The sequence below is a fragment of the Triturus cristatus genome, chromosome 4_1 (assembly GCF_964204655.1).
Source record: "Triturus cristatus chromosome 4_1, aTriCri1.1, whole genome shotgun sequence".
NCBI classification, from domain to species: domain Eukaryota; kingdom Metazoa; phylum Chordata; class Amphibia; order Caudata; family Salamandridae; genus Triturus; species Triturus cristatus.
The window spans coordinates 31,431,913-31,449,102 of record NC_140585.1 but is presented as its reverse complement, the minus strand read 5'-3'; the positions used below and the strand labels follow the sequence as shown (position 1 = coordinate 31,449,102).

The following is a 17,190-nucleotide window of genomic DNA, read 5'->3' as shown; positions in this document are numbered from 1 at the left end:
CGTGTCATGGTGACAACCATGAGTAAAAACATGACATGGCACACTCACTATGTGCCATGCCAAAGTCATGTAATACATGTAAGTTACCCCTACAGCAGACCTTGTAGACCTAAGGCAGGGTGCATTGTTCTACATGTTAAGGCATATCTGCATGAGCAGATATGCCCCTGTGCTGTCTGGTTCAATTACTAGATGTGAACAGGGAAGCCATCTTAAGTATATATACTAGGTACTGTTCATTACGAGTTCCCCAGCTACATAATGGCTTTACTGATACTGAAACCTATGGTGTTCAGTATCAAACACCTTGTCTTAATAAATCTATATCTGAAAGATAGTTCTGGATTCCTCACCTTAGAATTACCCCCAAACGTCAGACTGGATCCTGAAAATGTTTTCGTCAGCAGTGCCTCTGCCCGTCGATGGCTGGTGTCGGTCGACTCTGCGTTCGTCGTTGGCGTTGTGGTCGGCGGAATGACGTCGTGGTATCCGCTTAGACGCCGCCCTCGCGCGCTGACGTCAGTTCTTTCTTTTTCTGAATGTTTTGATTTGTTCTGCATTCCGTCCATCAACTGTGTCTCTTTTGCTTTCTCGCTCTAAGTGCGCCGGGTATGCCCAGACGTGGTTCCTGGGCTCACTGTGCCCCTGGATTCAAGCTATCCTGACTGATGAGGGGTAAAACCCCGAAACCGGTCTTGGGATGCTTGTTTCTGGTCCAGGGAGGACCTGGCTTGGCAGTTCGAGCTGGACTGTTCCCATGAGGCACAGGGTCAAGACTGATTTGCATATGGCTAGGTCTAAACTGGGGTGGCATGGTGAGCAAAAGAATTATGGATTCAACCCAGATCTCTTGACTTGAGTGAAGTTTTGAGTTGTTCTGCATTCCGTCCATCAAGCGGTACTTTGAGCCACTTTTTGTCTGTTTTTTGCGACTTTTGTCGACACCTTTTGAGTCGGTTGACTCCTAGTGCACAGATGGATGTCACGTCAGGCTGGCTTCAAGGTTTGTGACGCCTGTCACAAATTGATGTTGGTTACGGATCCGCACCTTGTGTACCTTTGCTGCCTGGAGCATGACCACGACCTGAAGTTGTGCTCCGACTGCCCGGCAGTCCGCTCCGCGCCATTCGAGGTCCCGGTCGTGAAGGAGGTTGCGGGACCGGTCACGGAGCCACCACTTGTCATCGAAGTCTTTGTCTTCGGGTAAGTCAGAGCACAAGAAGGCGTAGAAGCATCGTTGCTCTTCGCGTTCTCCCCGTCCGTCGGCCGACGTGACATGGGAGGTAGTCGTCCCGCTCTGCCTGCGAAACCTGTTGGGCCTTCCCTCCCTTTCCGGGACCCAGAGCGACCCCTGCCCAGCTTCAAAGCTTTTACGAAGCTTTACATTCCATCTTCGGGCAGCCCGACTCTGCCGGCGTGTCCTTTGGCCCTGTTGGGGGCTCTAGGCCTTCGATGGCGGCTTTGGCTCCGGCGCCGCAGGGCCCCCAAGGTTCCAGGCCTGGATCCGTATCTGCGCCAGTCGACCTCCAGTGCCGAATCCAGTGACGAAACCCCCGCCGCCCCCGACGCCGGCCTCTCCCTTGATGAGGATACGGAGCCGGACCAACTTCCTCCGACGTCAGGACCTGCGCCGACAGGTATTTTTGTACCCCTGTTCTCTCCTGATGTCTCCTACCTCTCGGAGTGGCTCACAGGAGAGGGTGAGGAGGACTGGGAGGGGTCTGTGGACCCTCTTGCAGACCAGTTGGAGTAACCGGACTGGAAAGAGGAGTTTGGTGACGCCAGTGGTCACCTTGACATGCTATCTCCCCCTACCTTGGCTACGGAGGAGGATGCATCTTATGCAGTGGTGTTGCGTAGGGCAGCCAAGGCCCTAAACCTCGAGCTTCCTACGGTGGCGGTCAGGGCTAACCTCCTGACAGAGGTGCTTCAACCGGCAGCGGCCTCTTTGGAGCCCTTGCTGACATTTAATGAGGCCCTTACGGACATCCTTTTGGGCACTTGGGCCAAACCCAACACAGGGGCCCCTGTGGACAGGATGATTGCCCAACGCCACCGTCCGGCCCCAGCCAACCCTCTTTTCCCATCCTACCCCTGAGAGCTTGGTAGTCCAAGTCTCAACGTCCAAAGGCACATTCCCTAATGCACCACCTGCAGGGCTCGAAAAATGTACTCGACCGCTCGCAAATGCAAGTGATTTTTGTGAAGGGCGAGCCAGTTTTCAGGCCTACTTGACCGGCCTGGTGAGTGCTATCTGCCGCCACTGCAGTAGCAGGTGAAAGGCTCTAGGGGGCAGCACGCACCACCTAGCATAGTGGTGGTGGTGCGGTGTGCGGTGAAGGCTCTAGGGGGCAGCAGGGTTTGACGCCAATCAAGTGGTGGTGCGGTGTGCGGTGAAGGCTCTAGGCGGCAGCAGGATGCACGCACCACCTAACATAGTGGTGGTGGTGTGGTGCGCTGCCTATCGTTTTGTGGGTCCCATGCCATCAATCGTGTAGCGTGCGAAAAGCGCTACCAATGACTGCCCAAGACATCATTTTGGCCTGCCCCCGCGCTGTGCTGCTTAAAGTGCAGCAGTGACGCAGCACACCACCACGCGCTCTCTTCAGTGGAGTCTGGAGTACAGGGCGATTTGGCTTGCCGTCTAGGAGAGGTGAGTCGCAGTTTTTTCCATTATGTACGATTATGGTGATCTTAGGGCGCTGAAAGTTTTATGCATTCCTCCTTTATAAAAGCAACCTATCTAAATGATCCTGTTCTCTTCTCACAGCTCTAGTCTCCTCTGCTGGAGTGACTGCAATCCCTGTGTTGGATGGCACAAGCTTAGGAGGGTTTTGTTTTTGTCCTTTGCAACGATTCCATCTGTAGTTGAGGGTTTCTAATAGCCTTGAGTTGTGTCCTACCTTCTTCTTGGTTTAAATAATTATAGATCTAGTTGCCAACACATTTGCCCAGCTGCGTAATATAATATATATAATATAACTTTGCTGACAATTTCAATTTGGCTAGTGCTACTCGGTCTCATTTCCCAGCATATTAATTGTAAGAGTTTTTTCGAATTTCCTGAACATTCATTTGGGAATGCATATCAACGGTGTTGCAAAGTAATAGAATAGGTGTCGTAGCACCTCCATCTTAGAAATGGATAGTTTCCCTCTTGTTGAGAGTGGCAGCGTATTCCGGAAGCTATTTCCACTTCTTTTCACTGCAGTGCAGGCGTTGTATTGCCATTTAGTAGATCACTTTGTGCAAAGCCTATTTGTACCACCAGCTTTCTCATTGCAATATATTCCATTTCAATCGCTGCGATTTCAGGAAGGGACTGTGCATCCATGTTTTGTATTGAGTAAATGTAGGACTTACTCCTGTTTACTTTAAGACCAGACATGGTGCCGAATCTCTCTAATACTTAGATTGCCTTCTCTTCTTTGACATGTAGGGCTTCTAGAACTATCACTGTCATCTGCGGATAGACATATGGTGGCTTGTGTTACCCACCCTGATCCCTTTGAATGTTCTTTCATGTTTAGTTGGGTTTACATCAAACCACAAGAAGGGGGAGTGAGAGGGATAAGGGTTCACCCATACTAGCTCCCAAAATTACATGCAAAATCACCACAAAGCAGGTGAAACATGTTAGAAAAGAAATTGTGTAAAGTGAAAAGAGTATCCTTATTTTGAGCTTAGAATCCTCACCCACATCGAGCATTTAGTATACTACTATATGTTGGTAAAGGTTCTTTGAACAAAATAAGGCTGCTTTTTCCTGTTAGCTATGTTATACAAAGAATTTATTTTCTAATCTGGTTTACTTTGCCCGTAGTCTGATTGCAAATGGATCCATTGCTGTTCCGAAGAGGAGCGTGGAAGGGTCGTCCTTGCCTCGTTCCTCTGTGTATGGTACTGAGATTGCTCTCCCAGTCCCCGTAATTGATGTGGAGTTGGCATACAGCAGTGCAGTCCAGCTTCAAAACTCATTTCCTTTTCGTATATCTTTCGTCTCTATATGTAGATTCTTCCAATTTTGTGTATCAAAAGCTGTTTTGTTATCTTGCGTGTCTCACTGGGGTAGGACCTACAGGCCCAGTAATGGCGAGTTCTCCTGCTGTGTACTTAACTCACCCTTGGCCTACATCATGTTTGTGTTTAGCTCTGTGTACTGTTTGCGGTAATGTATGTGTGCCTGGCTGTGGTAAAGTACATGTAGGCTTGTGTATTCTATGTTGGAAACCCAGCACCTCGGAAGAGCAAATAGAGGTGGAAGAACCATCCCATACAGGTTTGTGGATTGCATGCATTCCTGAGAGCTGGAAAACACACACCACCCCACCCCGGAACGGTCACTGGTCTGTGTGGTCTATTATTTACAGCTGTGGGGAAGTTCAATGTTCTTGAACAAAACACATTGGCAGTTGTCTTGGCTGCTTTTATGAAAAAAAAATTGAAACGTAACAATGAATAATTTGAAAATATAAGTAATTAAGGATTGACCATTTCTTGGGTGCACCATTTCGTCTGAGCTTCATTTGTCATATTTTCACGTGCCAGACTTTTACCCCATCATCCATATGTTGACCAGGTTAAAGAGCATTAGTAAGTGTATAACTACCCCCATATTTTGTGCCATACCCGATGAGAACAGGCCATGGCTAGGCTCCACCACATCCGCAGTCACATAACTCATGCATCACAATAGGTGTAGTTATAACCACACATTTCAGATATCGCTTGCGCCGGGAACCTCGTATTCGCCCCCCCTCCCTCTTTTCCCTCCCCGGGTGCACAAATGCTCTCATACTTAGTATGTAGATAAAATTCGAGAAAGGGTAATAAAATGTATCACCTTTATTTGTTGTTTCCCAGAAAAAAGTGGGACATGAGCTGACTCTTACCTCACCTGAGGTCCAACAGCTCCTGCGTCTCAACAGCCATAATTGTGACCTCGTGCCTTATAACAAAGTAGATCAACACTTTTGATTATCCGATGACCGTAATCCTTGAACGATATATATATGGTCATCCTGTATCTCACTTCTTCAAACATACATGTGTTCATATTATTCAACCCAAAACCCGAAGTGCGTTAAAAGCGTACAGCATTCTGTGCTGAATTTATTCAAGAGTCAAATGGAATAAGCCTGCATGATAAAAAATTTAGGGGGAGAAGATTCCATTCTAACAAGTAAGTGCCTGATATGTTGTCATGGATGTTATTTCAGTGACATGTTTATGGAGTATTTTTTGCCATGTATGTTCGCAGAAACGTTCACCACGGCACTTTGATACACACATCTTAGGGAGGTACTGGGTGATAAATTAATAAAATTTGCTGTTAATTTGGTTGGCCAATGTTTTCTTGGGTTGTTGGCGCTGCAAATGTTTTGAAAAAAATTCATATGCGATCAATTTGTGGGTCGAGTGTATTGATGTTAGGTCGAGTACAAAAGTCTACTCACTCGACCTGCAGGTCAAGTAAGTTTTTTTAGATTTGTCGAGCCCTGACCTGATAGGGAATCCAAACAGCTGGACCACCTTGGAAAGATGTTTTCTTCCTCCAGCTTGGCACTGCGGTCAGTGAACACTGCATGTCTATTGAGCCGTTACTCCCACTTGGTGTGGGACACGGTTGCGCAGGTGCTGCCACAGTGTCGGAAGGAGGCCCGGGCCGTGCTCTACCGTCCTGTTGCGGAAGGGAGAGACAGCGAAGTTCACCATCCAGTGTGGGCTGGACACCGCCGACTCACTGGGCAGAACGATTTCCACGTCGGTAGCACTGAGACACTACGCCTGGTTGAGGTCCACTGGCTTTTCGGGGGATGTCCAATCTATGCTTTTGTACATGCCATTTGATGGCTGTCACCTGTTTAGAAACAAGGCAGACAATGCGCTCAAGCGCTTTAAGGGTTCTAGGGCTACAGCCAGATCCTTAGGCCCGCTTCCACCTCCCACCCAGTCTGCTTTTCACCCCTTTCCTGGCTATGGAAGGGGTGCCCCGCCACGTTCCGCCCAGAGCCACAGGCCTGTGCAAGCTGTCCAGCCTCTGCTTGGGCAGGGACGTGGATCCAAGTCCACCAGTGCCCCCTCTGCAGCAGCCTCCAAACCCTCCTAGTCTGACCTTTCAGGCCCATCATTCGCCAGTGAGCCCAGGGTTTGCCATCACCTCCCCCACTGGCTCAACATCACGTCGGACAGGTGTGTTTTGCAAATAGTCCGAAGGGACTACTCCCTTCCCTTTGAGACTGGCCCTTCTCCAATAGAAAGTTACGGCTCTCTTGGCCTAGGGCGCCATCGAGCGCATTCATACCCCAGAATTAGGTAGTGGTTGTTATTCCCACTACTTTCTGGTTCCCAAGAAGGACAAGGGCTTGCGTCCTATCTTGAATCTCAGGAATGTCAACCGCTTCCTCCGGAAGGAGAAGTTGAAGATGTTGACGCTGGCTCACGTCCTGTCTGCTCTCGACCCTGGAGACTGGATGGTAGCGTTGGACTTGCAGGGCGCTTATTTTCATATCTACGTCCTGCCGGCCCACCGGCGTTACCTGCGGTTCACGGTAGGCCACGAGCACTTTCAGTTTACCGTGCTCCCCTTTGGCCTTACCAGCGCCCCTCGGGTGTTCACGAAAGTGATGGCGGTGGTCGCAGCTCATCTGCGCAGATCAGCGGTTCCAGTCTTCCCCTATCTCAACGACTGGCTGTTGAAGGGGGTTCGCTCCAGGCTGTTGTCTCCCACCTCCAGTGTACGGCTGACCTCCATTCGCTGGGGTTCACCATCAATGTGCCGAAGTCGCACCTGATTCCCTCTCAGAAGCTCCTTTTCATCTGAGCGATTCTGAACACAGTGCAGTTTTGGGCTTATCCTCTTGAGCAGCGAGTCCAGGATATTTGGGCTATGATTCCGATCTTTCAATCTATACCGGGTTTTGGTCAGAGTGACCCTGAGGCTACTAGGCCTCATGGCCTCCTGTATCCGGCTGGTGGACTATGCCAGGTGACATATGTGGGCTCTGCAGTGGGACCTGAAGTTCCAGTGGGCACAGCATCAGGGGAATATTTCCGATTGTGTCCAGACCGGCACTGTACGCCAATTGCAGTAGGGGCTAACGAACCAGGATTGGGGTCGACAGCAGATGCCTCTCCATTCCCCAACCAGAGTTCACAGTGGTGACGGATGCATCACTGCTGGGGTGGGGCAGCCACATGTGAGAGGCGGAGATCAGAGGCCTCTGGCAGAGTCCGGGCTCTACATCAACCTTCTGGAGCTTCAGGAGATTCGTCTTGCCCTGAAGGCCTTCCTTCCCTCTGTCCGAGGAAGAGCAGTGCAGGTGTTCACGGACAACACCACTGCCATATGGTACTGCAACAGGGCAGGGTGGGGTCCTGGACACTGTCAAGAGGCGCTCCGCCTTTGGGTATATCCCTGGTGGTTCAACACCTGGCAGGTTCTCTGAACACCAGGTCGGACAAATTGAGGCACAGATGCATGATGGATCACGAATGGTGTCTTCACTCGGAGGTGGTGCAAGGTCTCTTTCATCAGTGGGGAGAGACTTGGTTAGATCTATTTGCCACCGAAGAGAACGCGCAATGTTAGCAGTTCTGCATGTTGGAATTTCCAAGGCGGCACCTGCTCGGAGAAGCTTTTCGACGCAAGCAGAGTGCCGTCTTATATACGCCTTTCCGCCTATACCACTACTTCAGCCCAGAGTACTGAAGAAGATCAAGCGCGACTGGGCCCAAGTCATTCTTGTGGCTCCGGACTGGGCACGAAGAGTATGGTATCCCGAGCTCTTGTACATGGACATCGATCCTCCGATCAGACTGCCTCTTCGGGAGTATCATCTGTCGCAGCAGCAGGGGACAGTCCAACACCTAAACCGGTCCAGCCTCCACCTCCTTGCATAGGGATTGAGCGGCGACAGTTGACCGCTTTCGACCTTTCCCCCCCGAAGTCTGTAATGTTATCTTCGCAGCCAGGCGACCCTCCACTAAAACGGTATATGCCTGTAGACGGAACAAATTTGTGGCATAGTGTGCAGCTAGTCTGTGGATACCCTTTCTGCCCCCCTTTCAGAAGTTCTCCTTTTCATTCTTTCTTTGGCCAAGCAGGGCTCTGCTCTGGGCCCTCTCAAAGGCTATTTTTCGGCTATTTCGGCCTTCATTCGGCTGCCTGATCAGCCTTCTCTTTTCAAGACCCCTATTGTAAATCGCTTCCATGGGGGCATTACTCATTTGTTTCCACCTACTCCTTTCGTGATGCCCCAGTGGGACTTGAACATGTTTTTTCTTTTTTTTTTACACCTGATGTTTGTTCCTTTCGAGCTACTACACAACTGTCCTCTCAGACTTTTAACCCTTAAAACTGCCTTTCTGGTTGCCCTCACCTCTGCTCGCAGGGTGAGTGAGCTACAAGCCCTTTCTTCTAAGCCTCCTTTCCTGGCTGTTCATCCGGACAAAGTTGTCCTCCGCACTAAGCCTTCTTTCCTTCCCAAAGTGGTTACATCAGGTGTCTTCAAACTGTGGGGCGCGACCCCCAGGGGGGCCGTGGAGTGATGCAAAGGGGGTCGCGCCTTCCCAGTCACACTTCTGCCCAGGCCCAAGGGCTTCAGCATCCCCCCACACTTCCCCCCCCCCTCCTGTGTCTCAGCCTGGGCTGCTGCAGTGAAACTTGAGCTGCTGGGGGCTCAGCTGGGCAGTGTCTGGATTCCTATCTCCGGCACCCCGTGTTTTTTCACAGGTCTTTAAAGACCATTTGCATTTTTACGTGCTTTTGTAAACTGGGTACAGAGGCTTAGGTTGTTTTGCTGGTTCCAGTACCCCCTGGGTCCCCACTGTGCCTATTCCTTACATTTGGATTTTACATTCACTGCCGTAGTGTGAGAATGCATTTCATGGAAAGGAATACAAAGTTGGCTTCCTGGGGGCGCCGTGTGTGAAAGTTTATTGTGCTTTTGAGGCACCTGTTGCAGCGTTTCTTTCCGCCGGCAATCACCAGGCCTCACATAAATGTCAAGATAACTCGTGTGATTAATTATCTTCCTGGAGAGAGATCAGTGTTTTGTATAGTTGAGGTTTTGACTTAGGTGAAGTTAGTGCAGAGGGTTAATGTGCCTGCTGCAAAGAACATGTACCAAGTAGATTACAGAGTGCAGATCAGCAGGTTACTGCTTTCAAAAGAGACATCCTTTTGTTACTTGCAATTTATAACTTAAAGTCCTAATATAGGATAGTGAGCTATTAACTTTCATCCTAGAACAGCATGCACACTACAAAGAGTACATTATTAGACCATTGATTAATGTTGCAAAAAGGGTTAATTTGGCTAGAAATCAATTCTTATTATTAAAGGAAACTCCCAACTATGCTGTTTCTTTTTCGACTCTGAGTTTGTGCTTCTCCACACCAAGCACCCTTGAACTATGCTGCCTACCAGTATGGATGACATGTGACTCCTATACTTTTAGTCCTTTGGCTTATGTAACATTTCCTATACACTGATTTACACACTTATGATTGATTGTCTCTGTGTAATGTGTGTGTGATGCAAAGTGCTCGGACACCCTACACTGGTATGAGTGGCACTATATAACTAATTCAATGCATCTGAGAGTGTGGGGTTATGGAGACTTGGTCACTGTTAAAGGGTGCTAGTGAGAGAATCCGTGGTGGGGTGGTTATTGGGGGGGCACCAACAAACATTGTCGCACAGGGCACCACCAGCACTAAAGCCGGCCCAGGGAAGTATGCACAGATAAGCGCTGAAAATACCGCTTTAGGTGACTGCTTTTTTTTGTACCGACTGGGCCATCAAAATAATCTGCTGGTAACCCTAACCATAGGACTGGAAGTTTTGGTGCAGGATCAGCACATTATTTATTTCCTTCACCCTCGATCCCCGATTAATGCCGCAATAGTTTAACTTAGAGCTTAAAGTCTACGCCCCGGCAATAACATGCTGAGTTACTTCATGGGTCTGGGAATGCACCCTGCATTCAGACAACTCATTCCTCATTCTCGCCCTTTATTGTCACGCTCACCTTGCACTCACAGTGATCACAATGCACTCACACTGATCACCATGCACTTGCACCATTCACCCGCTCACCTTGCACTCAGTGATCACAATGCACTCCCACTGATCACCATGCACTTGCACCATTCACCCGCTCACCCTGCACTCACAACGATCACAATGCACTCACACTGATCACCATGCACTTGCACCATTCACCCGCTCACCTTGCACTCACAGTGATCACTCTGCTCTCAAAATGCACTTGTCCTGCTCACACTATACCTCAACCTGCAGTCACACGAGTACACTACTCATCCTGCACTCATGTGACACTTCACTCACCTGTCCCCCTCACTACTCAATATGCAACTCACTCAAACAAGCCCATCAGTAATCATACATTCATTCATCCCATTCTGAACTTGCATCCGCACCCAAAATGAGAGAGGACAGCAAGACATTTTTGTCAGGAGGGGGTCCTTACGCCTCAAAATGTTGACAGGGGGGTCTCGGCATCCAAAAGTTTGAAGACCTCTGGGTTACATCTTTCCATACAGGACGGACCATCACTTTGCCCACCTTCTTTCCGCATCCTTCTAAAAAGGAATAGAGGCTCCACCGTCTGGATTCAAAACGTGCTCTTTCGTTGTAACTGGATCGCACAAAGCAATTCCGGTTGTCCAACCAGCTCTTTGTCGGTTATGTGGGCACCAAGAAACGTCGGGGAGTGCAAAAACAGACCATCTCCCAATTTACATCAAAATCTGGTATTCCTTAGCGAAAAAGGAACCTCCTGTTGGCTTGTGTGCCCATTCCACCAGTGCGACGGCAGCCACTACTGTTTTGGGACGTGGAGTCCCCAAATCCATCCCCCCGCCCCCCCCCCCCCCCCCCCCCCCCCCTCTTGACATCAGCCAGGCAGCTACATGGGCTTCACTGCACAAGTTTACCAAACACTGCCTGGACAGCCAATTCCGGATGGACTGCTTCTTTGGCCGTTCGGTTCTCCAGGACTTTCTAGTGTGAACTTGGTTCGCAGACCCACCACCTGGGTTGGTATTGCTGGGTATCTATTCTAAGGTGATGAATCCATAACTAATTGTCTCTTTCAGATGAACAAGTTACTTACCTTTGGTAATGATATGTCTGTAAGAGACCTAGATTAGTTATGGATTCCTCACCGCCCCACCCATCCTCCCCGTTCTGCGAACTGACTTTGAGAAAGAAGACCTGCCGTGCAGCTGCTAACAAGAGGACAACACCAACCGACTTGGCCCCAGCCCTACAGGCCTGTCGACCCTCGAACCTGCGCCTGCTAAACCCCGGCATCTCCAGTGGTCAGCAACCTCAAAAACCCCGGAGGACCTGACTGCCTTGCTCCTCTAAAAGACTGGGACTCCCACAAGCAGTGGTTCTGCTCAAACAAGCAACAACCCCTGGTGCCAAGCCAGGAACCGCAAATCCAGCACACACTGCACTCGCCGAGTTCGGCCTGTGCCTGAGTGAACAAAGACCACGAGGACGTCCCCCCGGCGACTGTGACCAAGAATCCAGCACCCAAGGACCCTCCTCGACGCTCCTGACGACGCCTCCAGCCTCAACTCCGGGGACCCTCCAACCGCGACCAGCAGAGGGTAAGATTTCCCGACACCAAAAGACACTCCTGCACCCAGCGCACTGCGGCCCTCTGTGCCCAACTCGTGGGTGCCTACCTAACCTACAGCTCCCCAACTTACCTCTCGAAGTGGTGGTCGCACCTGAAGAATCTCCGTACCCCCAAGCTTGCAGCCTTTGTTCGTCTTACAGCTTTCCCATTGAAATACATTGAGCGCCCAACGGCTCAAAAGCACCCTGCACCCAGCCGCCCTAGTGCCCCTGGAAGTGCAGCATCTGTTCTATTTTACTTCCCCACTTGCCCTGTGTAAGTGACCAGGAGCCCAGCTCCCACAGCCACATGGCCTGCTTGCCAGCAGCCACCAACCAAAGGCCCCCTGCCCGCCACAGGATAACATTGGGCCTAACTCTCTCTGCACCCGGCTGCCCCTGTGGGTGCAACAACTGTACCTACCTGACCCTGGGAGACCTCTGAGTCTATGCCCAGAACCTTAACTCTGCCAGTCGAGTACTTACCCAAAAGCTGATGACTCACTTTTCTTCCATAGGGTAACATTGACTGGTTTCACTTGGAAATTCTTCTAAGTGTCGAGATTTGAAACTTGATAATATTCACAAAAAATCAGGCGATCAACGAAAACGAAATTACTCGCCTATCAGGAGAGATCCCAGTGCTGGATCCTGGTGCCCAGCACTGACCCTGAAAAGTAATTGCAACCGTGCTTACCGATAACTTGATTTTCCTCCATAGGATAACATTGCCTGTTTTTTGCCAGAAATTCTTCTAAGTGTCAATTTTTTTAAATTTACAAATATTCCTTAAAAATCGCCCGTGTAACAAAAACGATTTCTTTCAACTGTTTACAGAAGATGCACCAGGGCTGAATCCAGGATCCAGCATTGAGTAAGAGAAAGTAACAATAACCCTACTTACCTGCTAAGTGAATTTCCTCCCATAGGATAACATTGTTGATTCTATGTGAAAAAGTTTCTAAGTGTCAACTTTTAAAATACAATAATATTCCTTAAAAATCATACCTGTAACCAAAACGTATTTACTCGCCTGTTTCCAGGAAATGTCCCAGGACTGAATCTCGGATCCAGTCCTGTGGTTCTAAAAGTAATCCTAAAAGTAATTAATTGCATGTACTTAGAGATTCCCATTGAGCTCAATGTTGTAATTGTGTTGCCAATTGCAACAACTGTAACTATTACATTCAAAAGTCTATTGCTTATTTAAAGTATTTAACTAAAGCATCTCATTCTGAGAAAGTATATTTTGATACCTATTGTTGGTTCTAAAATAAAACAACCATATATTTTTATACAAAACCATTGGCCTAGAGTTCAGTTCTTGAGTGTGTGAGACCATTTGCTGACTGAGTGGGTACAACAAATGCTTTACACTGTCCTCTGATACTGCCTTACTGCTCGACCAAGCTACCACTTTCGAGAGTAAGGTTATATCTAACTTTAGCCTCTGCCAAACCTCTGGGGACTGTGGACTCTGTGAACACTGTACCTATTTGGGAACAGTATGTTCGAGACATATGAGCTGCAGATCACACATTTAGGATAGATCGCCATCTGGTGTTGGGCTCGGATGCTTGCTTGGTTGGTCACGAGATAGGTGACTCCTCCCTTGGACTACAGTGCGCATGGGCATCCACTGCATCCTCAGATTGTTTTTTTCCGCCATCGGGTTCGGATGTAACTTTTCCACTCCAGTAGAAAACTTAAACAAGCTTTCGAAGCGAAAAACATTTCTAAAACTACATCGAGGCACCTTCACTCGACATCTAATTCATCGGACTGGTACCGGACGTCGACGCGGGCGATTGGACCTATCCGCGCCGTAAGGCCTACGGCTCATGGAAAGGACGCAGTTTAAAAAATGCCCCCAGTGTGGAGCAAAATTCCCACACAGTGACCATCATAAGGTCTGCAACCTGTGCCTCTCGCCGGATCACAACGAGTCCAGCTGTCCAGCCTGCGCCGCATTTCGATCCAAAAAGACCATTCGGGATCGAAGTGCTCGACGCCATATCATGGCACACAGACAAGCCCCGGAACCAGAGAACATCTTCGATGAGGGTCCTGATGTCCCCGAAGCAGATTCCGAGGAACTTCAAATCATCTCAGTAGCAGACGACCCCATTACTCCGGGCAACGCGTGAGTAATACTGCCCCTACCCCAACCGCTCCAAAACCAAAGGCATTGGTCAAGACTTCGCCAGCTGGCCTCAGTCGTGAACAAAAACACCCTTCAGAAGCCCCGCCTTCGGGCTCGGCTCCAAAGAAACACAAGCCTTCCACTGGCTCGGGCCAGAGCAAACCAGAAGACACAAGACCTCTCGGCACCGAAACCGGCTCCGGCACCTTCGGCACCAAAAACACCGAGGCCCATAGACAAGCTGGCACCGAAAGCTCCCAAGCCCAAAGACTCAACTTCGGCACCAAAACCTTCATCGGCGCCGAAACAATTTGCTAAGAACTATAATACACCTCCTAAAGCCAAAGACTCTACCGATCACCCAAAACCTCGATCGGAACCGAAAAAATCTGCGCCAAAGTCTGTTCCTCAAGACCAAGAACTTTTCCACCCAGATCCAACACAAAAAAGGATATATATTAATCCAAAAACTGGACATGTCACTGCTGTTCTTTGTAGGAAACTGAAACCGGATACAACACCTGCCCCAGGTCCTATAAAGAAGAAGGACTCTGCAACATCCCCAATTCCTCCTTCCTCTCCTGTTCCACCTCCTACCCCACCCCCTCTGCCTACACCACCACTACCTCTACCATCTCCATTACATACACCACCCCCACAGGATGATGATGATGATGACCTAGGGGGCGGGGGTGATCCAGGTGATCCCGATTATCTTAATAATCCGTTCACAAACCCAGATACTGTACCATTGGACGACTGGGCATACCCTCTCCCAGATATGCCTGACCCTACACCATATCCCTCCAAAGCATCACCTCCAGATGACCACCTGGGGTTTGGACAACTAGTGCACCCGAGGAAGACTTCCTCTTAGACACCTTTGAACAGTCTCAAAAGTCAGTTCAAATTTTACCCATGATTAAAGGGGTAATAAAACACGCCACAGAGGTGTTTAAAGACCCCGTACGGGCCAGGGTACTCAACCCAAGAATTGAGAAAAAATATAGACCTGCCCCCAGAAGACCCTTGTTACATCAAAGGGCAGCTCCCTCTGGATTCCCTGGTCGTTTCCAATGCAAGGAAACGTGGCAACTCCCAAACTACAGGAGATACACCGCCCCCCGACAAGGAATCCAAACTATTAGAGGCATCAGGCAAAAGAGTAGCAGCACAAGCCGCTAATCATTGGCGTATCGCCAACACTCAAGCCCTATTGGCACGCTACGATAGGGCTCACTATGATCAGTTAGAAGACCTGATACAACACCTACCAGACCAATACAAGGCCCAGGCAAATGACCTTATACAAGAGGGAAAACTCATCTCAAATGCCTCAATTAAATGTGCACTTGACGCCGCAGACACTGCCTCTAGGGCAATAAATACAAGTGTACTCCTTAGACGCCCTGCATGGCTACGCATTTCAGGCTTCAAGCCAGAGGTACAAACAACCATACTTAGCCAACCATTTAATCAGGAACAACTGTTTGGACCAGCAGTAGACACTGCACTTGAAAAAATGAAAAAAGACACCGAGACTGCCAAATCCATGGGAGCATTGCAGTCTCCACAACCACGTGGCTCCTTTTGACGCTCCTTCTACAGGGCAGCCTCCAAAAACACTGGAGCAGACACCTCCTCCACATTCAAATCCTCTACACAAACATCCCCCAGTAGAGGATATTTTAGAGGAGGATATAGAGGAAACAACACCAAGGGACGAGGTCGAGGCAGTACCAACACTCTCATCTCTCCCGCCACAAAACAGTGACTTTCCTCCACTCCCCCCAGACAATTCCACTCCAGTCGGGGGAAGACTCAAACAGTTCCTACCTGTCTGGAACTCCATCACAACAGACAAGTGGGTAAGACAAATTATCCAGTATGGTTACTGCCTGGAACTAACCACTACCCCTCCACACATTCTACCCAAGCAACGCTATATGTCACCAGACCATCTTACGCTCCTCAAACAAGAGGTGCTTTCATTGCTGCAAAAACACGCTATAGAACGAGTTCCCTTACAACATCAGGGTACAGGGGTATACTCACTGTACTTCCTAATCCCCAACAAGGACGAAACGCTCAGACCAATCCTGGACCTCAGACTCCTAAATCAGTACACATAAACTCAGATCATTTCCATATGATCACTCTTCAACAAGTACTCCCAGTACTACAACAAGGCGATTTCCTTGCCACATTAGACCTCAAGGACGCCTATTTTCACATCCCCATGCATCCTGCTCACAGGAAGTATCTAAGATTCATTGTGGACGGACAACACTATCAGTTTACAGTCCTTCCATTCGGGGTAACAACTGCGCCCAGAGTATTCACCAAAAGCCTAGCATTGGTAGCAGCGCATCTCAGGAGACAACAAATTCAGGTCTTCCCATATCTAGACGATTGGCTCATAAAAGCCAATTAATTCAACAAGTGCATCCTACACACTCACCAAACTATTCAAATGTTACACAACTTGGGATTCACAATAAACTATCCCAAATCTCATCTCCAAACCTCCCACATCCATCAATATCTGGGAGCCACCATAAATACCTCTAGCACTAAAAAGCACTAGCATATCCCAGCCCAGCCAGGATAGCCAAAATACAAGCTCTCATCGTAAAATTTCAAACCCAACACTCTCTTCCAGCAAGAGTGTTTATGCAACTCATAGGCATGATTGGGTCATGCATCTTCATTGTGCTTTATGCAAGACTTCAAATGCGTCCCCTACATGAATGTCTAGCACGTCAGTGGAATCAGGCTCACGGACAACTGGCAGATCTGGTGTTAGTGGACAGCCGCTCACATCGCTCGCTAAAATGGTGGAACACCATAAACCTGTCCAAAGGCCGGACGTTCTTAGAGCCTCTTCCACAAATAGTGCTGACAACCGACTCATCTCTCAGGATGGGGAGCCCACCTCCTAACACACACCACTCAGGGCACATGGACCATTCAACAGAAAGGGCTCCATAGCTATTACCTGGAGCCACTGGCACTGAAATCATTCCAATTACATCTCCAGAACAAAACTGTCCTCGTCCGGACGGACAACACGACAGCCGTGTATTACATACAAAAACAAGGAGGCACACATTCTCTCCAGCTGTCCCAGCCCGCACAGAACATTTGGAGATGGGCCATTCCCCAGAACATATACCTGCTAGCAGAACACCTTTCAGGAGTTCACAATCAGATTGCTGACCTGTTGAGTCGACAAACCCAACAGATCCACGAATGGGAACTACACCCACAAGTCCTACTCCCATTCTTCCAAAAATGGGGCCAACCAGACATAGACCTGTTCGCCACACACAAACGCAAAATGCCCAACCATCGCCGCCAGGTTTCCCCACCCACAGTCGAAGGGCAATGC

At 49.1% G+C, this 17,190-nt stretch overlaps 1 protein-coding gene and 1 pseudogene across 9 annotated transcripts in view; both read left to right on the top strand.

The window, feature by feature from the left end:
- Positions 1 to 17,190, top strand: part of ZDHHC5 (zDHHC palmitoyltransferase 5) — a 493,091-nt gene that overhangs the window by 374,475 nt on the left and 101,426 nt on the right. The gene's annotated exons all lie outside the window — the stretch shown is intronic.
- Positions 1,584 to 15,573, top strand: LOC146839378 (uncharacterized; annotated as a pseudogene).